This window comes from Palaemon carinicauda, chromosome 33 (genome assembly GCF_036898095.1).
Source record: "Palaemon carinicauda isolate YSFRI2023 chromosome 33, ASM3689809v2, whole genome shotgun sequence".
Lineage (NCBI taxonomy): Eukaryota > Metazoa > Arthropoda > Malacostraca > Decapoda > Palaemonidae > Palaemon > Palaemon carinicauda.
Genome location: NC_090757.1, coordinates 3,467,204 through 3,492,505, shown reverse-complemented (window position 1 = coordinate 3,492,505; position 25,302 = coordinate 3,467,204). Strand labels below are relative to the sequence as shown.

The following is a 25,302-nucleotide window of genomic DNA, read 5'->3' as shown; positions in this document are numbered from 1 at the left end:
TAAGGATGGTTTTGAGAAGAAAAATAATCAGAAAAAGGAAAAGACAACCTCTTGATAAACCACCAGGCATCCATGGCCCTTCTATTAAGCCTGCCCAACACACCATTTCAAAAAAACAAGAGCCCCAGAAATCAAACAATTGTCAATTTTTATGCTCTCTAAATTTTTATTTGCTTCTAAAGCAATCTCAAAACTTGAAAATGATACTCAAGCTTCCCAAAAGCCTTTACTACCATTAAGCTCCATTAAAATTTCCTTGATTGCCCCAAATCTACAGAAGGCTTCATGAATTATGTCATAGCTACAACCAATTGGTATGTTTTTTAAGTGGAGAATTTTCAGATTTTTTGTTGGATCTGGTAATGAGCCAGAACCAGAGAGTAAAGTATTACTGTCATTACAAGAATCATTTTCCACCAGTGCCGATAAATTGTCTTTAACAACACTGGTCAGAGAAGTATTGTTGGAGGAATCCTTTTTATTGCTGAGGTTGTCAACAGAGCTTTCCTTATTTAAACAAGCAGAAGTCGTCAACGGTGTCTGGGGTTCGCCATTTGATCCAGGGGTACGGGGAATATTAAGTTTACTCATTAATTATTTTTGGGGGGGAGGGAAGGGGTCATAATAACAACGAAAAAAAAAACAATGGAAAAAAAATAAAGTTTAAGGGAGAGAAAAAATTAAGACTGTCTGAAATTCCAAAGAGGACACCGTTAGCCTTTCCTGGAATTAATTTCTCCACCAATGACACCTGTGAAAGCTGCTTACCAAATGTCCACTCCCTACCCTACCACAAAGGGATGGTACCACTATGATTAGAGTGGCTCAAGTGTATGCCAAACCCACTTGATGGGACCGAGAGCATTTCAAGAATACAATCATCCCCACTCTAATCATAGTGGCAGGCAAACCGGACAGAATTATTATTATTATTATTATTAAATGCTAAGCTACAACCCTAGTTGGAAAAGCAGGATGCTATAAGCCCAGGGGCCCCAACAGGGAAAATAGCTCAGTGAGGAAAGGAAACAAGGAAAAATAAAATATTTTAAGAATAGTAACAACATTAAAATAAATATTTCCTATATAAACAATAAAAACTTCAACAAAACAAGAGAAAGAGAAACTAGATACAACAGTGTGCCTGAGTGTACCCTCAAGCAAGAGAACTCTAAACCAAGACAGTGGAAGGCCATGGTACAGAGGCTATAGCACTACCCAAGACTAGAGAACAATGGTTTGATTTTGGAGTGTCCTTCTCCTAGAAGAGTTGCTTACCATAGCTAAAGAGTCTCTTCTACCCTTACCAAGAGGAAAGTAGCCACTGAACAATTACATTGCCGTAGTTAACCCCTTGGGTGAAGAAGAATTGTTTAGTAATCTCAGTGTTGTCAGGTGTATGAGGACAGAGGAGAATCTGTAAAGAATAGGCCAGACTATTCGGTGTCTGTGTAGGCAAAGGGAAAGAACCGTAACCAGAGAGAAGGATCCAATATGGTACTGTCTGGCCAGTCAAAGGACCCCCTAACTCTCTAGCGGTAGTATCTCAACGGGCGGCTGGTGCCCTGGCCTATCTATGAAATCGCCAACCCCTGGAATCCGAAGGACAAATTTCCTATGAGATAGTTCCGCGTGCCAGTATGGGAATACTGACACTCCTAGGTGTCCAAACATTTTCGGGCAGTTGGCAAGACCACCACAGCTCCCTCAATTGATTTTGAAATAAAAACCGATCATGGATACAATGTCCCCTCTAAAAAACCTGGACAGTGAAATGGGTAAGAGTTTTGACAGCAAGGTTGGAGAGAGCTGATAATTATGAAGGAGGAATAAGCAATAAGAAGTAATAGAAAAAGAATGAGAGAAATTTAGAGTCAAACTGAGGAAAAGAAATTCCCCAGTTCGAGAGCCCTCTTGCCCGTCACAAGCCTTCAGCACGGGAATGATATGCCGTGCTGAAGCCCAATGACTTCATCAAGGCATTCTCTCGTTAAGAGGGACAAAACATGTTGAGAGGCTGCAACAAGGTTAAAGGCAAGATATCTAAGGACTTCTGGATATACTCCCACATATAGTGGTTAGTGAAAGGTCATCTAGTGTTTCCATATTACCGCCTGCAATATTTGCACCATGGACAGGTTCTTCCTGATGGTTAACAGGGAACCAATAGCACTAACTTCATGAGCTTTCGACCGACCTTGGCCTGCAACCCCGTAACCAGTTAGGGGATACTTTTGCCTAATGGCCTCACAAAGCTAGGAAGAAAATGAGTTTGCATATCGTATTGACTCTGCTGTGGTAAGAAACTGATGCTCAAGGCCTAAAGCACCCATTTTTTTTCAGATACCACTCCAACACACTATCTGGATAAGGAAACAAGCCATTTTGATTACCTTTGGATGCATATTCCAGTGAAGAGGAATGGTCGAACCGGATGTGCACCATGGGGATTATGTTTTGGCCGTAAACTCTGGCACAAAACTGAAAGAAGACATCCCCTCATCCAAGGTCTCACTCCTGAGCATTAGATTCCAGGAAGGATAATACTGTTCTAAGCTCCTTGTAAGTATATATATTGACCCCAAGTAGGAAAGGTCTATACATTTCTATCTGAAGACTTGGCTCAAGGTTCAAATATAGTTTCAGCATTTAACTGCTGAGACAGATGCGGTTCTCTAGACGTGGGGGGCGGGGGAGGGGGGGGGGAAATAGCAGGTCTGTAAACAATTTAAGAATGGCTCCCACCAGAGATGATGTCCTTTGATGACCCCAATTGCAGAAGATTGCCATCTTTTTCCTGATAGAAAGCTGCATTAGACCTTTGCAAATACAGTACAGTATTGAGAATTTGTCAGTGCTTTGCAAAAAGCCTTTTACTAAGGAGATGCTAGATATTCTCCACCCATGAAGTGCTAGGGACCATAGAAAGTGATTGCACCTCTGAAGGTGAGGCTGACAGAAGGAGGGCCATTGCAATCTTTATCTTAGGACCTCTACCAAGAGCATTTTCAGATTGGGATACCATATGGTCTGCAGCCATCTAGGAGGCCAAAAATGTAATCCTGAGACCCAACATCTTCAACACCATTTTGATTGGTTAGCTAATAAGGTAGAAGACTGGAAAGGTGAAAGCATCCAGGTGTCCCATGGTGTAAGGATTTGCCCTCAAATGCCGCCCATGGGTCTGATATGGAAGAGTAAAACACCAGGAGTGTCCAGTTCAGCTGTGTGGAGACCAGGTCAATTGTCAGTGACAAGATCCCAAAGAGCAAGAGGCATTTATGCCACACAAAGTATAGACTACAAAAGAAGGCCAAGCAAAGGTAGACCTAAAGGCTTTCACAAATAACCCATCCATTGCTTATATTGACAGTAAGGTTCTGTACACAAATTAAAACTTATTAAGAAGCATCTAAAAACTTTTGTCCCAGAAATTCTAAGCAAGAAATTGTCCATTGTGTCAGTAAGGTCATCACCTTTCTACCAGACAGTACAAGCTTGCTGTACTTGGTCAAAATCTTAGAATTTGACATGTAACGAGACTAAGCAAAGGATATCCCAGCTGCTTCCATGACTGATGAATCGAGAACCATGAAGTTTCTCCTTTGAGCTTTCACCCCAGAGTTTAGTACTCAGCTTGGACACAGTGGAATCAATGGGCAGAGGAGACTCCTCTACCCTCCGTACAAATAATCTTACAATCTCCAATACTGTACAGAAAGCCTTTGATTGTGGTCAGGAAGTTTGTATGATTGGCCTCTATTTTAGTGCTGGCTTTTACTGTGTTCATCATGAAGTCCTTGTTTTCAAACTCCCAACAGTTGGGAGTGGGGGGGTCGTTTCTTAGCATCATTATTGAACTTCTAAGTAATAGATCGCAGAGAGTTGTTGTTGATGGGCAACATAGTGAGTATAGGAATGTGATATCTGATGTTCCTCAGGGTACAGTGTTCTTGGCCCATTATTTTTCATACTATATACACATGACATGTGGTTTGGTCTGGAAAACAAGCTTGTTGCATATGCAGATGATGCTACTCTCTCTGCATCAATTAAATCTCCTGAGTGTAGATCTGGGGTTGCTGAATCCCTTAATAGAGATCTAGCTAAAATTAGTGCATGGTGCAAATTATGGGGTATGAGGTTGAATCCTAACAAAACTCAAAAGTATGATTGCAAGTAGGTCAAGGACTGTGGCTCCTCTACATCCTGATCTCAACATTGATAGTTTCTTTTAACTTTGTAGGACTCAAAATTTTAGGTGTTATTCTCGACAGCAAACTTATTTTTGAGAAACACATTAGGTCTGCTTCTTCAATTGCACAAAAAATTGGCTTATTGAGAAAGTCTTAAGATTTTTGGTGATCAATCTATTCTGAAGAAGCATTTTAATTCTTTCATTCTACCTTGTTTCGAATAATGTTCTTCTGTCTGGTCTTCAGCTGCTGATTCTCATCTTAATTTATTGGACAGGAACTTGCAGTCTATTAATCTCTGGCACCATCATTAATTAGTTAATTATGATTATGACCATCCTTTACATTCAGATCTTCCTGGACAGTTCCACCCTGTTCATAATACTAGGTATGCAATTAATTCTAATAGTCAGACCTTCTCCATCATGAGGCTCAATAACTACACAGTACTCGAAGTTTTATTCCAGCTGTGACCAAGTTGTAGAATGATCTTCCTAATCGGGTAGCTGAATCAGTAGAACTTCAAAAGTTCAAATTTGCAGCAAATATTTTTATGTTGAACAGGCTTGCTTACACAAGTCTTTTATCGTATATACATCAAATATGTTTTAATGTTAATGTTAGTAAAATATTTTATTTAAATTTTTCATTTCTTATATAGTTTATTTCCCTATTTCCTTTCATCACTGGGCTATTTTTCCCTGTTGGAGCCCTTGGGCTTATAGCATTTTGCTTTTCCAACTAGGGTTGTAGCTTAGCTAGTAGTAATAATAATAATCTCCTCTGCCAAGTGAGTGTGGGAGGCAGAACCTTTCTCAAGCATAATAATAATAATCTGCTCTTTCAGGTGATTGTGGAAGGCAGAATCTTTCTCAACCATAATAATAATAATCTCCTCTGCCAAGTGAGTGTGGGAGGCATAATCTTTCTCAACCATAATAATAATAATCTGCTCTGTCAAGCAAGTGTGGAAGGCAGAATCTTTCTCAACCAGTAGAGAGAACTTGGACAGATCTGATCCTAAAACTGTCTAATGGCATAAATGCTACAGCCAACCAGGGCAGCTATGTGGAAAGGCTAGAGCCTTGAAGGGCACCAAAGACCAGATCAATGACAGATCCCCTTAAGAGTTGTCACAGACACTTCAACACTAACCACTGCACTCACTAAAAAGTGCAAGGACTTCCACAAAGGAACACAGACTAGGTTCTTTTGCCTTTGGGGGCATTGCTCCCTTAGCCGTCATCTCCTTCAAAAGGCAGAGTTCAACAGACCACTCGGGAGATTTTACCTTCCTCCTTAAGTATGCATGCTCTGGACACAGTGGAGCCGTGGTTTCAATGATGCAGAGACCGAAGAAGGACCTGGTCAAGAACCATCACTATCCCCATCAGAATCATAACCATCTATGGTACCAATACCCTCACAGAGGGAACAGAAGCACCTCATGCCCTCTTCTAAGGACTGAGAAACTATCATAGTCCCCAGGTGATGTGCATACAGTCCAAGAGGGAACCAGTCATGTTATCTAGGAATTTTCTCCTAATAGCATGAAATGTGGAGCCTTTTCTATACTCATGCATCATCAGAAGCGGTCCTCAGTGGTGAACTGGTCTTCTACCCAATTATACATGTCCTTAGGAAACTCCCTACAAGGGCATGGAAAACAGCTAGGCAATCACACTCCCGAGGACAAAGATAGCCAGCTGTCACGAGCCCAAGGATTGTCTTTCCAATAAAGAGTACAATGATGGGATGTCCTATCACTCATCCCAGCATGGAGACCATTCATTGGCTCCCTTCACCACTTATTCACATTCACATGTGCAGAAGACAGAAAATCAAGACACCCGAGTATCTTGAGAACAAGTGATAGACTATGTCCTCAAATGGGGAGAGTGGGTGATGGTTCACAACCACCCAACCGTCAGTGTATATGAGTGGTACTACCAGTGCTAGGCCTGATAGAAGGAGCCTGGGGTCCATTACCCAAGCCTAGCTACCTTTCCTTGCAGGGTTAGTACCTGGTAACACACAGTATCAAATTTTGAGAGATTGCTCATGAGCTACTTTTTCCTCTTCAAATTAGAAGTAGCAGCATCAGAATGAGATGAGGAACAGAATGAGGAAGAATAACTCTGAGGAGGAGTAGCAACTATACTTTCTTCCCTTACCAATCTTCATCACATCTTGATCCCAGTTGAGGTCTGGGCATACAATTGAGGAGGAAGATGTCACACTGATATCAACAGAAACAGGAACCTCTGTAGAATCCATAGCTGGAAAATCATCCTCCCTCACAGTCACAGATGTCACAGGAGTTGGGGGCATCAACAAGAGATTTGACTTTCGAGTACCAGTGGTTGCCTAACCCTCACTCTGCTTTTCTACAGACATACTACCAATAATGTCCATGGCAGATGACAGTAGTCATCATCACAGGTTAACAAATGCCAAAAAGCAAAGTATTACTCCATTCACTAGGTGGAAGGGGGTACTACTGTGCCCCCACCAAGATGTGATCCAATGTCTCCTCCCCACACATGCACTTACCAAAGGCTAAGCCTGAAAAGAAATAATAAAAGAGACTGGTACTAGACTTTTTCTCAAAGCCGACCGTAAATAATCCTCCTTATCACTTTTTTTTTTTCATTGTACTGTAATCTCTTCCCACTGCAAGGGTGGCAAAGAACAGCTGTCGCTACAGTAATTACTGCAAACAGTTATGCCTTTGCAAAGCAAACATACAGGAGGGTCACCAGCAACCTTCAACATTAATCTTATTTTGCAATATCTATTTTGGTAACATTCACACAGCAAAGAAATTAAAGAAATTATTAGCCAGAATCAGAAAGGGCAGGAGCACATGGAAGCATTTACTGCTTGGAGCAGAAATCAAGAAGACCCAGTGCGTGAAGCTTTGACACACCACTAGCCACTAGTTTAACTATACTGTACCTCGTTTGCAATTTTAAGTGCTTAAGCCATACTTCTGATTAAAGGACGAAAAGGTTTTTTTTGAGTTGAACAAACAAAAAAGGGCGAAAGGTTTTTCTTTCTTTTTCGAGTTGGAACAATCGAAAAAGGACGAAAGGGTTTTCCCGGGTTATAACAAACCAAAAAGGATGAATTGGTTTTTTTAGAGTTGGAACGAACCATATTTCAAATTCCTTTTACAATGAAAGCTACATGTATATAAACTTACCGTAGAATTTATCCTACTGTTAATAATCATGTGAATTGTAGAGTTACTCTGTTTTTTTAAGCTCTGGATTTCGGAACAGTAGTCAAGATAAGAACAACTTGGGAGCTGGAGAAAAAAGAAAGAATCTTCAATTAATCACAAGCAGCAAGATTTGTAGAAAGGTGCCTTTTCTATACTCATGCATCATCAGAAGCGGTCCTCAGTGGTGAACTGGTCTTCTACCCAATTGTACATGTCCTTAGGAAACTCCCTACAAGGGCATGGAAAACAGCTAGGCAATCACACTCCCGACTGCTCGTGCACATAGGATCCTTCTCCCCTAGCCAGAGTGTAATGAGGACAAAGATAGCCAGCTGTCACGAGCCCAAGGATTGTCTTTCCAATAAAGAGTACAGTGATGGGATGTCCTATCACTCATCCCAGCATGGAGACCATTCATTGGCTCCCTTCACCACTTATTCACATTCACATGTGCAGAAGACAGAAAATCAAGACACCCGAGTATCTTGAGAACAAGTGATAGACTATATCCTCAAATGAGGAGAGTGGTTGATGGTTCACAACCACCCAACCGTCAGTGTATATGAGTGGTACTACCAGTGCTTGGCCTGATAGAAGGAGCCTGAGGTCCATTACCCAAGCCTAGCTACCTTTCCTTGCAGGGTTAGTAGCTGGTAACACACTGTATCTATCAAATTTTGAGAGATTGCTCATGAGCTACTTTTTCCTCTTCAAATTAGAAGTAGCAGCATCAGAATGAGATGAGGAACAGAATGAGGAAGAATAACTCTGAGGAGGAGTAGCAACTATACTTTCTTCCCTTACCAATCTTCATCACATCTTGATCCCAGTTGAGGTCTGGGCATACAATTGAGGAGGAAGATGTCACACTGATATCAACAGAAACAGGAACCTCTGTAGAATCCATAGCTGGAAAATCATCCTCCCTCACAGTCACAGATGTCACAGGAGTTGGGGGCATCAACAAGAGATTTGACTTTCGAGTACCAGTGGTTGTCTAACCCTCACTCTGCTTCTCTACAGACATACTACCAATAATGTCCATGGCAGATGACAGTAGTCATCATCAGTCTGCAATGTTACAGGTTAACAAATGGCAAAAAGCAAAGTATTACTCCATTCACTAGGTGGAAGGGGGTACTACTGCCCCCACCAAGATGTGATCCAATGTCTCCTCCCCACACATGCACTTACCAAAGGCTAAGCCTGAAAAGAAATAATAAAAGAGACTGGTACTAGACTTTTTCTCAAAGCTGACCGTAAATAATCCTCCTTATCACTTTTTTTTTTTTCATTGTACTGTAATCTCTTCCCACTGCAAGGGTGGCAAAGAACAGCTGTCGCTACAGTAATTACTGCAAACAGTCATGCCTTTGCAAAGAAAACATACAGGAGGGTCACCAGCAACCTTCAACATTAATCTTATTTTGCAATATCTATTTTGGTAACATTCACACAGCAAAGAAATTAAAGAAATTATTAGCCAGAATCAGAAAGGGCAGGAGCACAAGGAAGCATTTACTGCTTGGAGCAGAAATCAAGAAGACCCAGTGCGTGAAGCTTTGACACACCACTAGCCACTAGTTCAACTATACTGTACCTCGTTTGCAATTTTAAGTGCTTAAGCAATACTTCTGATTAAAGGACGAAAAGGTTTTTTTTGAGTTGAATAAGCAAAAAAGGGCGAAAGGTTTTTCTTTCTTTTTTGAGTTGGAACAATCGAAAAAGGACGAAAGGGTTTTCCCGAGTTATAACAAACCAAAAAGAATGAATTGGTTTTTTTTAGAGTTGGAACGAACCATATTTCAAATTCCTTTTACAATGAAAGCTAAATGTATATAAACTTACCGTAGAATTTATCCTACTGTTAATAATCATGTGAATTGTAGAGTTACTCTGTTTTTTTAAGCTCTGGATTTCGGAACAGTAGTCAAGATAAGAACAACTTGGGAGCTGGAGAAAAAAGAAAGAATCTTCAATTAATCACAAGCAGCAAGATTTGTAGAAAGGAGCCTTTTCTATACTCATGCATCGTCAGAAGCGGTCCTCAGTGGTTAACTGGTCTTCTACCCAATTGTACATGTCCTTAGGAAACTCCCTACAAGGGCATGGAAAACAGCTAGGCAATCACACTCCCGACTGCTCGTGCACATAGGATCCTTCTCCCCTAGCCAGAGTGTAATGAGGACAAAGATAGCCAGCTGTCACGAGCCCAAGGATTGTCTTTCCAATAAAGAGTACAATGATGGGATGTCCTATCACTCATCCCAGCATGGAGACCATTCATTGGCTCCCTTCACCACTTATTCACATTCACATGTGCAGAAGACAGAAAATCAAGACACCCGAGTATCTTGAGAACAAGTGATAGACTATGTCCTCAAATGAGGAGAGTGGGTGATGGTTCACAACCACCCAACCGTCAGTGTATATGAGTGGTACTACCAGTGCTTGGCCTGATAGAAGGAGCCTGGGGTCCATTACCCAAGCCTAGCTACCTTTCCTTGCAGGGTTAGTAGCTGGTAACACACTGTATCTATCAAATTTTGAGAGATTGCTCATGAGCTACTTTTTCCTCTTCAAATTAGAAGTAGCAGCATCAGAATGAGATGAGGAACAGAATGAGGAAGAATAACTGAGGAGGAGTAGCAACTATACTTTCTTCCCTTACCAATCTTCATCACATCTTGATCCCAGTTGAGGTCTGGGCATACAATTGAGGAGGAAGATGTCACACTGATATCAACAGAAACAGGAACCTCTGTAGAATCCATAGCTGGAAAATCATCCTCCCTCACAGTCACAGATGTCACAGGAGTTGGGGGCATCAACAAGAGATTTGACTTTCGAGTACCAGTGGTTGCCTAACCCTCACTCTGCTTTTCTACAGACATACTACCAATAATGTCCATGGCAGATGACAGTAGTCATCATCAGTCTGCAATGTTACAGGTTAACAAATGCCAAAAAGCAAAGTATTACTCCATTCACTAGGTGGAAGGGGGTACTACTGTGCCCCCACCAAGATGTGATCCAATGTCTCCTCCCCACACATGCACTTACCAAAGGCTAAGCCTGAAAAGAAATAATAAAAGATACTGGTACTAGACTTTTTCTCAAAGCCGACCGTAAATAATCCTCCTTATCACTTTTTTTTTTTCATTGTACTGTAATCTCTTCCCACTGCAAGGGTGGCAAAGAACAGCTGTCGCTACAGTAATTACTGCAAACAGTCATGCCTTTGCAAAGCAAACATACAGGAGGGTCACCAGCAACCTTCAACATTAATCTTATTTTGCAATATCTATTTTGGTAACATTCACACAGCAAAGAAATTAAAGAAATTATTAGCCAGAATCAGAAAGGGCAGGAGCACATGGAAGCATTTACTGCTTGGAGCAGAAATCAAGAAGACCCAGTGCGTGAAGCTTTGACACACCACTAGCCACTAGTTTAACTATACTGTACCTCGTTTGCAATTTTAAGTGCTTAAGCCATACTTCTGATTAAAGGACGAAAAGGTTTTTTTTGATTTGAACAAACAAAAAAGGGCGAAAGGCTTTTCTTTCTTTTTTGAGTTGGAACAATCGAAAAAGGACGAAAGGGTTTTCCCGAGTTATAACAAACCAAAAAGGATGAATTGGTTTTTTTTAGAGTTGGAACGAACCATATTTCAAATTCCTTTTACAATGAAAGCTACATGTATATAAACTTACCGTAGAATTTATCCTACTGTTAATAATCATGTGAATTGTAGAGTTACTCTGTTTTTTTTAAGCTCTGGATTTCGGAACAGTAGTCAAGATAAGAACAACTTGGGAGCTGGAGAAAAAAGAAAGAATCTTAAATTAATCACAAGCAGCAAGATTTGTAGAAATATGCAGTAGGTTATGCATGGATAAATAATTTTTCATAGTACAGTATGAACTCTTTTTAGAAGATCTGCCCAAAGTTATCAAACCGAGATAACTAATTTCCAAGTCAAGGTATACCTTCATCTGCATGCAGCCAGCTGAAATTATTTATCAAACTTTGGTCATATTGTCATAGATGTAAAATTTGACATTGTCTTTGTCTATTATTGTTATAGACATATATACCTAGTCAAATCAGTACATGGGATATTTAGACAAATCAAAATAAGGTAAGAACTTACTAAGCAAAATCATGCAGAAATACTGCCATTGCTAGTATATCGCATCTAAATTTGGAAAGCATCAAGTTTTAAGTAACTATAAACTATTTAATCAGTAATGTTCAGGGCACACCCAGGAAGACTATTCCATAGTTGTAGTGGAAAACACACACAGTACCTATGGATTTGGACAATACGACATAGTACCTGAACAGTAAAGGATGTCATGTGTGGTACAGTTGATTTTCCATAAAATGCTGAGTGCGATAAATAAAAAGGGTTACCTATCAAAAGTTATTACAAGATAACCATGCAAAATGTCTTAATAATTAAATTGTGATGATTAAACATGCAAATGGGAAACAAATACCTAAAATATAAATATACAGACAGAATAAAAGTATCATTAAAATAAACATACCTAGCACTGATAAGTTCTTATTCTGCATTTTAAAAGTATTTTAGTAATTGCAATACTGTGCTTTGTACTTTAAATTGCCATGGAAACATGGCTTACTAGATATCAAATTTAGCTACTTTAATTTCTATTAAAAACAAATGGGCTCATCACTACTGAATAATAAAAGCTAATCACCACTAACTAGGAATAGTGACACAGTATTTAATACTTAAACTAGCAATGCAAGACCAAATCCTTAACACCAAATTCTTCTGGTCTGTCATTTTTTTTTTTTAGTATACCTGTACAGTATTAGTAAAAATGAAAATGAGCCAGACTAACCTTTTTTCTTTCAACAGTATCCAAGAAAATCCTGGTTTCATGTCATTACACAAGCAGATGGAAAATTTCATGATGTCACCGTTGAAAAGACTACCAGAAAAAGACATCCCATTTAAAGATTAGTTGACAAGATTATGATGAATGGCAATTTCTGGTTGCTTATGCCGAAATGAGTTTCAGATGGCTGCTCCTACCAAAGTACCCCAAATTCCTAGGGAGAGATAGATTACTCATAATACATTCACCAAAATTTTTATGTAAATACAGTACTATAGTTAAAAGAAAGACATTTTCTAAAATATTTGATAAAATATACATACTGCCCTTTATATAAACTCTACAGTTTTAACTCTTAATTCCTCAGTCCACTTAAGTCTTTCACTCTTTTGACCTCAAAAATTTTATAAACATGTCTGATACCATAGGATATTCACACCTGTTAGCAAATTTTACCCCTTTCTATGCATATTCTGTCTCCTCTAGCTACTAGAATTAGGACCAATTCTTACAATTTCACAATAGTGTAGGGTGTAATCGAGATTATAATACTGATACTGTACCCTTAAATTCAGACTATCATTCATAATTTTATCCTAGATTATTCGTTATTAGTTGGACTGGTTTTATGGATTTGGGATATTTCAGCACCCTAGTCAAGTTAGGTAAAAACCATGAGGTTTCACTTGGAAATACAAAGGTACTTTAAGCCCACCGATTGATGAGGGTTAATCTTTAGATGTGTATTACCAGGCATTCGGTGCTAGTGTAGCCTGTAGCCTACCCATACTGTACTTCTTGTTCCTACCAAGTCTAGCTTGTATCCTACCCAAGTTTTGGATAGAGAAAATTTATTGGGGAATCAATAAACAATAGCTAAACTGGATTTTTCTTTTTACATTATTTTCTAACACAATATATTCATGGAAAATTCCACAAAATATTAGCATCTATGCTCCCAAGATATTCTCCATTTATTTTTTGACATTCAACGATTCACTCCTGTTCTTTCATGAGACCTGGGTAGGGGGGCGTCTGCCCGCAGCTAGGTCTGTGACCTGGGTAAGGGGGTCCACCCCAAGCTGGGTCTGTGACTTGGGTAGGGGGTTCTGCTCCCAGCTGGGTCTGTGACTTGGGTAGGGGGTTCTGCTCAACAGCTAAGTCTGTGACTTGGGTAGGGGGTTCTGCTCCCAGCTGGGTCTGTGACTTGGGTAGGGGGTTCTGCTCAACAGCTAAGTCTGTGACTTGGGTAGGGGGTTCTGCTCAACAGCTAATTCTGTGACTTGGGTAGGGGGGTCCGCCCCAAACTAGGTCTGTGACTTGGGTAGGAGGTTCTGCCCCCAGCTAGGTCTGTGACTTGGGTAGGGGGTTCTGCTCCCAGCTAGGTCTGTGACCTGGGAAAGGGGGTTCAGGGGCCTTGTCCCCCGGACTATTTGCGAGCTGGGAAGTACTAGGTTAGGTTAGGTCAGGTTAGGTGAGGTGGGGTATTAGGTCTTGCGGCACCTTTATTGTATCCCAAAGTTTATAATAATGTATTTTTCACCTTTTTCCACCAAAATCCGTAGAATGATACAAGCTACACTAGCATTAGACATTCTTATTAGGAAATGTTGTCAGACATCAATATGATGTGCACAGTGGAACCCAAAATAAGAGTTATATCACAGCTTTAGGTAACAAAATTAAAGTTTTTGCAAGATTTTTTTAAATTCTCTTTATATAGAATATATCACTACTATGCATTTTAAGGTAATCCTGACGGCATCTTCTAAAAATAAAGCTAGTATAATTACATAAAAGTTTTCAGTCCAACTAATTATTTTAACAATGTAAATATAAATTTGGAACACACATTTGCTCAAAGATGGCCCAAAAAGATTTTTTGACATTAACAAACTCCAATGTTTATGAAACAAAGGAATGAAAGCCAAATACATTTTAGTTACTACAATAATGACACTGTCCAAAAGTCAGTATTATTTTATATTAAAAGCAAAAGTAGATTTTCACATTACTATCATCATATCCATATAAAGTTCATTAATGTTTTGTGGTGTATCAATTATGCCTTATTTTGATATCTATAGTTAATTCTTTTTAGCGAGGCAGATTTACACAGACTAGCAGCTGTGTCCTTTTAGCTCGGAAAAGTTTCCTGATCGCTGATTGGTTGGACAAGATAATTCTATCCAATCAGATAGCAGGAAACTTTTCCGAGCTAAAAGGGCACCGCTGCGAGTCGGTGCAACTGCGACTCATTAAAAAAAAATTGAGTATAGTAGCATGGAAAAAAACTATTAACGAAAGAATTCATAGATAAATTTTTGGGCTCAAGCCATGACGTCCTGATGGAAGGTTCCTATAGTAGCTTCCTGAGGGTATATATGACTACAGTGGTTATTCCCAGAGAATTAAACCAAAGGTTATCACAGAATTCTAACTTCTGGCGCGAGTACCCATAAGGTTTCCCTTTAGGATATCGTATATCAACATGGGACGTATGCTTTGACACGCCACATGGCTATCTGCACCCCACACAGCGTTTACGCTTCGAGGGGGAAAGGTGGCGAGATACCTGAGGAGCCATTCCAAAGTTATCCACCTACGTCGCTGCTACGGTACCTCGCGACGTAAACAAACGGCAGCCATAGCCATCCGCCATACTGTGTGACGTCACGTCCGTCCTGATTCCTTTCCTTGTAGCGATCTAAGTTTGTTTTTTTCCCAGTGATCGATTTTTGTCGTCCATGTCGCAACCTTCAGCCTCACCTTCTGGAAAGTTGAGTACCATGTTCTTGTATTGTTTAAATAAGCTCTGGCCGTAAAGTAACGATTTTTTATCCTTAAATCTTGTATTTTGTGGCAGAGCTGTGCCTTGACCGGAGGCGTCATGTTAGGACGCTGCTGTTTACTTCGCATACTTTAGCTAGTTAGCCAGAACAGCCCTCCCGGTTTCATAACTAATTTAATTTTATTAGTTATTTAGTCTTCATAGCTAGGAATTAGTTATATTATGCCAATAGTATTCTTCGGCAAAATCAGTTAGCCGACCCCCATGCTAGCCTACTAGCCTTTCCCTAGGCCCGATGCCTAGTGTTCATGTTTACTTCCTGCATGATATAATAAGTGTTCTTAAGTGTTCCTAGTGATTAGTTTAAATGAAGATATAGGCATTTTTACATACAAGATTCAGTGTTGCACACGTATTTTCGCCTTCTAGGGACCATACAAGGGATCAGGCGTGGTCCTTCATAGATGCACTCCCCGAACCCAACGTTGGGGCCCTTGTATGCTTCCTTATCTCCCCTATTACCTGCGGGTAACCCCCCTCTGGGTAGCTATGCTTACCCTAGCTATCTTACCCAGAATTGAATTAGAGTAGGTTAGGCTAGGCTGTTCTTCCCTCCTCCCTGCCATTGTTCATGGCGTGAGATCGGACAGAACCCCAGAGTACCTATCGTTCACCCCAGTCCACCTTGAGAGAAAGTCTTCTCTTTAAGGTTTTGACCCACCTTAAGAGAAAGTCTTCTCTTTAAGGTTTTGACCGGGGCTGAAGGTGGAAAGGCTATGCCTTTCCCCTTAGACTGCACTTGATTGGGACACGTTCCTTCCTCCCTGCAGCCTAGCGATTTGTCCTTCTCCGGCCCTCCCTAACCTAAGAGAATGGTTTTCCTGGTTTAGGTTAAGCCTTGGGGGATTCTGCTTTATTATAGTTTAGGACAGTACACTAGTGCTTTACCTGATCTGAGCTAGCCCTCCCTGGGCTAGAGAGCGTTCTCTACTGCCCAGTCGGGCTGGCACCCAACAGAATCCCCCACCCCTTGGGAGTGTAAGGGTTGTAACCACCCCTTCTACTCTCTCTAAGGACCCCTATCCCCCTCCCCACTCTATCCCTTTGTGTTGGCTTGCCTTCACACCTCTGTCCGCTGTCCTACAACTCCTCCTCTGGGGAGAGTGGTGGGATTAGCTGTGCTCTTCCGCCAGGTCTGCCGGCGATCGCCTTTTTCTCTAGTGTTTCCTATCTCGCTGCCGCTTAACGCGTGGACATGGATGGATTCACCACGCCAGACAGGCCTCCGGCCTGCCGTCGGTCTGCCGGCATTACTAGCCGCGGCCTACGACCGACAAGCAGCCATCCTTCAGCTGCCGGACCTATGCCGGCAGTCACTATCATGTAGCCAGATGGTCTAGCCGCTCTTTCTCTGGTATTTCATACCTTTAAACGGCGACTATTGTATACGGTTGTACAGTAAAACTTGCCAGCATACTCTGTACCTCTTAGTGCAGTCTCTTGCCGGGACTAATCCCAAAAGAAGGGGGTTTATCCTATTTTCCCCCCTCTTTCTCCCTTGGATCTGAATGACCTCAGGTCTTCACCTCTGTAATCAATTCCTGGTAATGGAAGCCTATGCTTGGCTCACCCAACTGGATGCTCTTCCCTCCCTTAGAACTCTATAGGTCCTAAGGTATTGACTACAGGAAAGATCCTGGTAATTGGCTGGACGGGACTCACAAGTATGTGTCTTCCTACTTCCTTTCTAGCTCACCTATCCTGAGCTCGTAATGAAATTAATTTTATAGTTTATAAGTATCTACATAAATCTTTCTTTAAGATTAATGTAAGTCGTAGCTTATGCCTTCCATGTACTCAATGTCTCTTTCTTTTACTGGAGGAGTACATGAAGTGCGAGAGCTCCTTCTGCGGAGTTCGCCCCCCGGACTTCTACGGGCATCTGGCGTGCCGGACCCACGCCCCATGTGCAGCAAAGAAAAGGAATCTAGAGTATTGGAATCCGCAGCCCTGTTCCATCTGCAAAGGCCTTCTTGATGAGGCGTTCGATAACCCCCCGTCTGCGGAAGCCAGGGACAACGCTCGAAAGAAACTGCACAGGTGGGTGTGTGGTTTCCAAAAGAACGCCACCGGGCCTTATCTCCTCGATGAGAAGATGAGGGCGCTGCTTTTCCTAAGAGCTTCAGCAGATTCTGTGATCCCCCGGGATGAGATTCCCTGTGTTCAACTTGTGATTGAACCCGACGTTTCGGCCGCGCTCCGAAAATGTCACCTAGACGAGGTCGAGAAGATGTCGTAAGTGTCCGACAACACCGAGAGGACCCTCATGGGCGAGGACCTGGAGGAAGATGAGGATCAGGTGGAGTTCCCTGATTCAGAGGGCGAGGTCGCCCAAGCATCTTCGGTAGCTCCTCTCGTGGTCGAGGAGCCAGTCCCCTCTACCTCTGCCGCCTCGCTGCCCGTGCTACCAGCCACTGAAGATGCAATCCAGGCGCTGGTGGCACTGATGGACGAAAGGCTCCATAGGAACCAAGAGGAGCCCAAACGCCATTTCATAGGTTGGAAGCAACCAAAAAAGATCTCGGTTAAGGATCTTCCCCCCCTGCTTGGAGTCTAACCCCTGGAGGTATGCCGAGCATATGCCAGTTACAACTGGCAAAATCTTTATTAATGACCAGCTGGGCACCATCCCCCTAGAAGAAGTGGAATTCTTCCCCAACTTCGAGGCTTATCCGGACTGTTAAGTCCGACTCAGGTCCGAGCCGGCCTCCAAGGAGGAGACCAAACCCAAAGAAGTAATCGTGTTCGATCACTAAAAAGCCAAAGCCATGCCGGCCGACTGCCTCAAGAGCCGAGGTTTCACCAACTCAAAGATGCCGGCATTGAGCAAGAAACACCTGTCCTTTCTTGCTCCCTGTACCACGAACTTTCCCTTTGTGGAGAAGGCCTTCCATGCGGTCATCAAGGTGGTGGAGGAAGGAAAGCCCTGCCCTACCCTGGAGGAGTGTAGGCCTCTCTCCCTCGCCCTTCCCCCCGACAATAGATTCTGGAAAGACATCCAGTTTACCTTTACGGTTGGGAAACTGGAGCCTGACATCGCTGGTCGTCAGTTTAACGAAGATCTTCCCAAGCTGAATGACCACCTTATTCGTCGGGAGCAGGACACCAAGGAGAGGCTAGCCGCCTCCCTATCCCATCAGGTTCAACTTGAAGTTATGGCCGGGGATGTTAGGGTCCCAGACCTATATATGGTTCTCGCCAAGACCCACCTAGTGACCATGATGAAGGACTTATAGAGCTTCATTAAGGCCCGGAGAGCCTGTAGAGAGTTCGTGTTTGCCAAAGCGGCAGTAAAACACGAACCCCGAAAACTAATCTCCTCCAACATCTGGGGCAAGAATCTCTTCCCGTCGGCTCTGGTGAAAGAGATTGTGGACAAAGCCGCCACTGAGAACCGGAACCTTCTCAGTAAGTGGGGCATGTCCCGCAAAAGAAAGTCCTCTCAGGATGAAGGCCTACAGCCTAAGAGGAAATCATCCAAACCTAGGCCCCAGCAGCGCCAACCAAAACGCCAGTTTCCGGCTCCCGCTACTCCCCAAGTAGTGGCACAGCCACGACAGACCCTTCAGTTGGTCCCCCAGCCGGTGGTGTCGCAATCACCGGTCTTCACTACTGCCTACGAGCGACAATCCACTACCTTTCGTCCCAGAGGTAGAGGCTCTGGCAGAGACTCCTCTCGCCGTCCCTCCAGGGGCAGGGGAGGGAGGGGAGCTAGCGGCCGAGGGGGCAAACCCTCGGGAAACCAGAAGTGCTTCCGGTGGGAGGAAGACTCAGCCACTTTCTTGGAAGAATATGTCCTAGAACTCTTGAACAAGAAGGTAATCAAGAGGGTAAAGTCTACCATGTTCCAGGGAAGACAGTTTTGTGTTCCCAAGAAAGACTCAGACATGCTCAGAGTCATTCTCGACTTTTCCCCCCTCAAGTTCATGGTGAACAACAAATTTAGGATGCTGACTCTTCAACAGATAAGAGCCCTACTGCCTCACAAGGCCTACACTGTTTCAATAGACCTGGCGGACGCCTATTGGCACATCCCAATGAACCACCACGCTTCATCCTACCTAGGATTCAGGCTCCACAGAAGCAGCTACGCCTTCAGGGCCATGCCCTTCGGGCTCAAAGTGGCTCCAAGAATGTTCACCAAGCTAGCAGACACAATCGTCCACCAGCTACGCCTCCAGGGCATCCAGGTGATGGCCTACCTCGATGATTGGCTGGTCTGGTCGACATCACCAGAAGACTGTTTGCGAGCCTGCAGAAAGGTGACCCAGTTCCTGGAACATCTGGGTTTCAAAATAAACACCAAGTCATCTCGCCTCTCTCCAGCTCAGGAGTTCCAATGGTTGGGAATCCACTGGAATTTTCAGTCACACCGCCTTTCCATCCCACTGAAGAAAAGGAAGGAAATAACCGGGTGTCAAAAGACTTCTCAAATCCAAACGGATCTCAAGACGACAGCAGGAGCAAGTATTTGGCTCCCTACAGTTCGCCTCGGTGACAAACCCAGTGCTACGAGCACAGCTAAAGGATGCCTCAGGAGTCTGGAGACGAAACGCATCCCTTGCCCGAAGAGATCTCAAAAGACCCCTACCGAACAGGCTTCGTTCACTTCTAAGACCGTAGTCAGAAGCAAGGACCTTGAAAAGATCCATCCCTCTTCAACCTCCACCTTCGTCGATCAACATCCACACGGACGCTTCTCTGGAGGGTTGGGGGGGTCACTCCCATCAACGACAAGTTCAAGGAACATGGTCTCCCCTGTTCAAGAAGTTTCATATCATCTTAGAGGCCATGGCGGTTCTTCTCACTCTGAAGAAATTATCTCCGCGTCCTTCGATACACATTCGTCTAACTCTGGACAGCTCTGTAGTAGTTTGATGTCTCAACCATCAGGGCTCGAGATCGCCCCACCTAAACCAAGTGCTATTACCCATCTTCCGCCTGGCGGACAGAAAGAAATGGCACTTGTCTGCAGTTCACCTACAAGGATTCCGCAATGTGACGGCGGACGCTCTATCGAGGACAAGCCCCATCGAGTCGAAATGGTCCCTGGATGCATGATCATTCTCCATCTCTCATCAAGTCCCGGAACTACAGATCGATCTCTTCGCGACAAGCAACAACAAACAACTTCCTCGTTATGTGGCCCCTTACGAGGACCCCAAGGAAGAATCAGTGGACGCCATGTCCCTGGACTGGAACAGATGGTCCAAGATTTACCTGTTCCCTCCACCCAACCTTCTGCTGAAAGTTCTCTCCAAGCTGAGAACTTTCAAGGGAACAGCAGCCCTAGTGGCTCCCAAGTGGCCCCGGAGCAACTGGTTTCCCATAGTTCTGGAGCTACAGCCCAAGCTGATCCCTCTGCCGGGCCCAGTTCTCTCCCAACAGGTCCAGAAGTCGACCATCTTCGATTCATCAAAGAAAGTCTAATCTCATGATTTTCTATCCCTAGCCGTTAAGAAAGGGTTTGGTATCCCGAAGAAAAGTATAGACTTCCTAGAGGAATACAAAAAGTCTACCAGAAGGCAATACGAATCATCCTGGAAGAAATAGGTGTCCTTTGTCAAGGCAAAAAATCCTACAGAAATCTCAGTAGATTTTTGCATGTCCTTCTTTATTCACCTTCATGGACAAGGCTTGGCAGCCAATATGATTTCCACTTGTAAATCGACCTTGACTAGACCACTACTGTACGCCTTCCAAATAGATTTGTCCAACGGGATCTTTAACAAACTCCCGAAGGCATGTGCTAGACTCCGTCCTGCACCTCCACCGAGACCCATCACCTGGTCTCTGGATAAGGGGTTTAATTTTGCCTCTAACTTGGACAACAAATCTTGCCCTCTGAAAGACTACTTAAAAAGTAATTTTCATTTTTGCTCTCGCATCGGGAGCTCGAGTCAGTGAAATAGTGGCATTATCAAGAGAGGAGGGCCAGATACAGTTCGCCAAAACAGGGGAACTTACCCTCTTCCCTGACCCTACGTTTCTCGCCAAAAACGAACTCCCCCACCAAGAGATAGGGACCCTGGAGAATCTGCCCTCTGAAGGAAGATGTCTATGCCCAGTGGAGAGTCTCAAGGTTTATCTTCGAAGAACTTCAGACTTTGGCGGAGGACAACTTGTTAAAGGAGAAACATTGGGTAGCGACCTGTCACTTAAACAACTAATGGCGAAAATCACCTACTTTATTCGCAGAGCGGATCCTGACAGTACACCCGCAGGTCATGATCCTAGGAAAGTCGCCTATTCCCTGAATTTCTTCCAAGGAATGGATTTCGAAAGCCTCCGATCATTCACAGGCTGGAAATCATCTAGAGTGTTCTTCAGACACTCTGCGAAGCAGGTGCACGAAATCAAGGGATTCGTGGTAGCAGCAGATAGTGTAATGAAACTTGCCGTTTAGTGCTGCGTAGAACAGTTATATTTCGGGACTAACTCAACGGGTGCCTGTATTGACCCTAGTGCGATACAGTGATTTCAGGTGACAGTGTCACATTTGGACTGTTCTTCCCCAAGGTAAAGTGACATATTCTCACACGTGTGTCATATGTTCCTTGACATGAAGTGTATAGTGATTTTAAAACAGACTTTCATTCCTCCCGGAACTTGTGTATAAAGGCAATAATTTTTTCCCTTTCAGATTCCACACTATCGTCTGTCAACTCATAACCTATGTCCATTATTCATTTATATTATTGTAAATAATTACCTTACTTTAATTTTGCAATTTCTTGAATAAAATAGATATTTTATTTACCATATGCATCTTATTTCGCCTTTTCCATATGAAAATAAATTGCTGTTACTGTTTTCTTTGCCACTAATCTCATTGTTATATTATGTATAATAAATCTCCTGTCTGAAATATGCTCACCAATCAGTGAAATATTGTTCCTACATAAATATTACCTTCTGATCTGTCCACGAGACAGACACGATCTTTGCATCCAGGTGAGTTTATCTTCATTAGGGAACTTAGAGATATTCCTTTTGTCCAAACAGGACCTCCCTGCCAGGGGGGCAGGAAGCCATGTCATTGTTATGCCACTAGTAGTGACATATAACAGAGATGTCACGGTCTCTATGGTCACCAGACCAAAGTAATATGAAGTAGAAGGCACTTGAAATGGGGAAAAACCCCGATACACTAATTCTCTGGTACACTTCTATCAGGACGTCATGGCTTGAGCCCAAAAAACGGATTTTGAGCAAAGCGAAAAATCTATTTTTGGGTGAGATAGCCATGACATCCTGATGGACCCGCCCTACTGTTCCAGTTCAGCCTGCCAGGCCCCTCCCTGCTATACTGTATCGTGGAGGCTGGTAGATCGCTAGATTTTGGTATGGCAGACAGCTATGGCTGCCGTTTGTTTACGTCGCGAGGTACCGTAGCAGTAACGGAGGATAACTTTGGAACGGCTCCTCAGTTATCTCGCCACCTTTCCCCCTCGAAGCGTAAACGCTGTGAGGGGTGCAGATAGCCTTGTGGCGTGTCAAAGCATACGTCCCCTGTTGATATACGATATCCTAAAGGGAAACCTTTAGGGTACTCGCGCCAGAAATTAGAATTCTGTGATAACCTTTGGTTTAATTCTCAGGGAATATCCACTGTAGTCATATATACCCTTAGGAAGCTACTATAGGAACCTTCCATCAGGACTTCATGGATAACTCGCCCAAAAATAGATTTTTCGCTTCGCTCAAAATCCGTTTTTCCTGCCAACAAGTGTCTAGCAGAACAAAAATTAAGACTAGCCTACCAGGAATACAATTCAATTAAACTGTCAACATTATACTTACAAAAATCATTTAGTTTCTTCTCAACATTCAGTAGGTTACCACAAATTACCTCGGTAACTTAAAATATCTTTATAGACATTCAGATCACAATATGGATTTTCACTCTGGAATCTGGAGCATACTTCCCTGAAAATAAGAAAACATTAATATCCATTTCAGCATGCACAATATAGGCTACAGGGAAACGACAGCATTGATACCTCTGAACAGTGGTCAAAGTCAAAGCCTTTTGGTTAAAATGCATGTTATTAACATATGTCTTGGTAGTTGAGATACGGTGACTATTTACACTGAATGAAAGAAAAAAAAAACATTGATAAATAAAAAAAAAATTAAGAAGTTTATTAAGAGCAATGAAGATGAAATTAAAAGTTTTCGATTGCTGCTATTTTAATATGAAATGGTATACTAATGATACGTTAACCTTTTCATAGATAAGAGAATAAAGTTTATCTATTATAAGTTGACAGGATAACAACACTATAGAAGTAAACTGGGCCATCACCATCCGATAATTGCACGTTGTACTGTTGAACTTGAACAGCAACAAGCCCTTTGAACATAACTACACAAATCCTTGGATGCTTCTGTAAGAGGTTGTGAGTCCGCTCTGGATTCTTCGAGAACACGAGCTTCCTGAAAAAAAAAAATTAATAGGATTCAGTGTATCTAAAACCCTCATTTTCACGGAATGTTAAATTATTTCATTACCAACTTTTTACTAAGTTCTCAATTATAAACTATTTTCTTCTAAAATGTTGTGATATCTTAGTTCCATAAAGTTTATTGATTATATATTGAGACAGTGTTTTTTGTGTTCGAAATACGGTAAGACCTACAAAGCAAGAGTTTCGTTTAGAACGAATTACTAAAACCACGTAAAGTTAACACTGATATAAGTCATGCGCTTCAAAAAGGTTTCTCAGTATCTCAAATTATGAGACTCCTTTTCATCAGTTATTTGATATGAAACTTTTACCAAAACTACACAATTCTCCGGTATTTATTAATTAGTATCAAAATTATATAGATCTTTTACTATTATTTCTCCCTTTTGAGCACTACTTATTGTTGAAATGGCCGAAGTCGCTTACAAAGAGAGAGAGAGAGAGAGAGAGAGAGAGAGAGAGAGAGAGAGAGAGAGAGAGAGAGAGAGAGAGAGAGAGAGGCTGATGCACAAGACAAATTTTCTTCGATATATCTCAATATTAGCCTTTCAAAATTTAGAAGTTTGAATTTGGGAAAACGTTCCAAAAAACAAATCAAATGGAAATTAATTAAGTATTTTTGGTATGGCTCCACCATAAGTTTTATCGCATGCTTAAGTAAAATGTCGAATAAACGCTGTTCATTGCCTTTATATCAAACTAGGATCGAAAGCAAAGCAGTTAAATTCATTCACGTGGAAATATTTATACGAACATAGGGAGATTATGCAATATGAAATTCCCAGGACAGTTTGTGTGGGTTCTGGAAATTACAAAACCAAGAAAGTTGACGTCGTCCTCAAGTGCTCAAATTACCCGTGGTTAAGCTTTTTCTTAAAAGAAATATTGTTGATCATTACAATCAGAGTCGTTTCAAAGTTTGTCCCGATTCGTTACCCCCGAATCTATCACGGTCCAGATACCTAGTCCGTGGCAGGATGAACAGAATCCTGGTTCGTGGAATTTACATACGACCGAGCAATGATGAATAGAACTCGAGGAAAGGAGACTCAAATACTGAAATCTGTGGCAGGATGGGTACCGCAATTTGCTTCGTAAATTATGTAGTTACATCTTGTTTTCTTAACTCTTTGCCATTACATACCTAGCTCTATCAATGGCTCCAGACTCTCTCCAAGTTATTCCTGAGAAAAGGAAATGATAAGTGTTTCCTTAACATCCTAATCCGTATAACAACAGAAATACGAAAAATCCATCATCTATTAGCGTGCCTTTTTCCCATTCGTATGGGGTAACACGGTTGCCTTGAATGCACTAAATAACTACAATGACTGGACAATTGAATAAAAAATAATTTATATCAACTTGGATAAAAAAACAAAAGGACGGAAAATTAGTTTGTCCCTAGTTTACACTTGCATATCTAAATTCCATCTATCTTAGAACCACTTCCCACCAATTCATTTATATTCTTATGGCCACCTTAAATAACCCAAAGAAATTTACCCAGACTGCGAAGAATAGATTCGGTTGTAAATAAGTAAACGCTTAAAACACGGAATCCATTTTATCACATTGTTCAGTTATTTTTCTTAACCCTGCCTTCCAAACAAGTTCACGAGTTTGTGCGTCACACGAACTTCCCTTACGAAAGCCAACAAGATGGTTCATTCATTACAACTCG

General features: G+C 42.1%; 2 long non-coding RNA genes across 2 annotated transcripts in view; both read right to left on the bottom strand.

The window, feature by feature from the left end:
- The window catches only part of LOC137626054 (uncharacterized), a 31,238-nt gene extending 23,730 nt beyond the window's left edge, over positions 1-7,508 (bottom strand). The window contains exon 1 of the long non-coding RNA XR_011040969.1: positions 7,402-7,508. This is a non-coding gene — a long non-coding RNA (uncharacterized lncRNA). The remainder of the gene's footprint in view (positions 1-7,401) is intronic.
- Positions 7,509-11,138: 3,630 nt separating this feature from the next.
- Positions 11,139-23,582, bottom strand: LOC137626053 (uncharacterized). The gene is made up of 4 exons (XR_011040968.1): positions 23,375-23,582; positions 22,951-23,076; positions 12,300-12,510; positions 11,139-11,244 (listed from the first exon to the last, which is right to left on the bottom strand). It is a non-coding gene; the product is annotated as an uncharacterized lncRNA (long non-coding RNA).
- Positions 23,583-25,302: the final 1,720 nt, after the last annotated feature.